Source organism: Pteropus vampyrus, unplaced genomic scaffold (genome assembly GCF_000151845.1).
Source record: "Pteropus vampyrus isolate Shadow unplaced genomic scaffold, Pvam_2.0 Scaffold4, whole genome shotgun sequence".
Classification (NCBI taxonomy): domain Eukaryota; kingdom Metazoa; phylum Chordata; class Mammalia; order Chiroptera; family Pteropodidae; genus Pteropus; species Pteropus vampyrus.
In genome coordinates this window covers 17,125,327-17,125,854 of record NW_011888785.1, presented here as the reverse complement: position 1 = coordinate 17,125,854, position 528 = coordinate 17,125,327, and positions in this window count along the sequence as shown.

Below are 528 nucleotides of genomic sequence, written 5' to 3'. Positions count from 1 at the left end.
CCCCAAGCCAAAATCGCCCAACTAAGCTGTCCCCAATGTCCTGACATACACAACTGTGTGAAATGCTGCTTATTTTTGTTTTAAGATGCAAAGTCGGGGTGATTTGTTATATAGCAATAGATGACTAATACAAAGACCTAAAGCAATTGCAGGGGATCAATCTTGAGAAATATTTGTTTTTATGCTGTTAAGAGGTATCATGAGCTTTCCTTGCTTCGTGTCAGAAAAAAATTCTCATGATCCTAGATTCCCTTGGAAACTGCTGAATATTTATTGCCAAAATTAATAAAACAGCCTAATCTGAAGCATATATGTTGGGATTGGAAGGGGAGAAAGATCTGAACTTAGAGTGGAAGCAAAGTTCTCTCTAATTTTGGTTATGATGTAGGACAGGTTAAATTTCCCTGAGTTGGGGGAGACCAAGGCCCACGCTGAGAGAAGAGGGTCTGTTGGAGGAGAATGTAGAAAGAATTCAACACACACCAAAGTAAGAGTCAAAAGGAAAGTTTATTAGAAAAGTGGTAACAT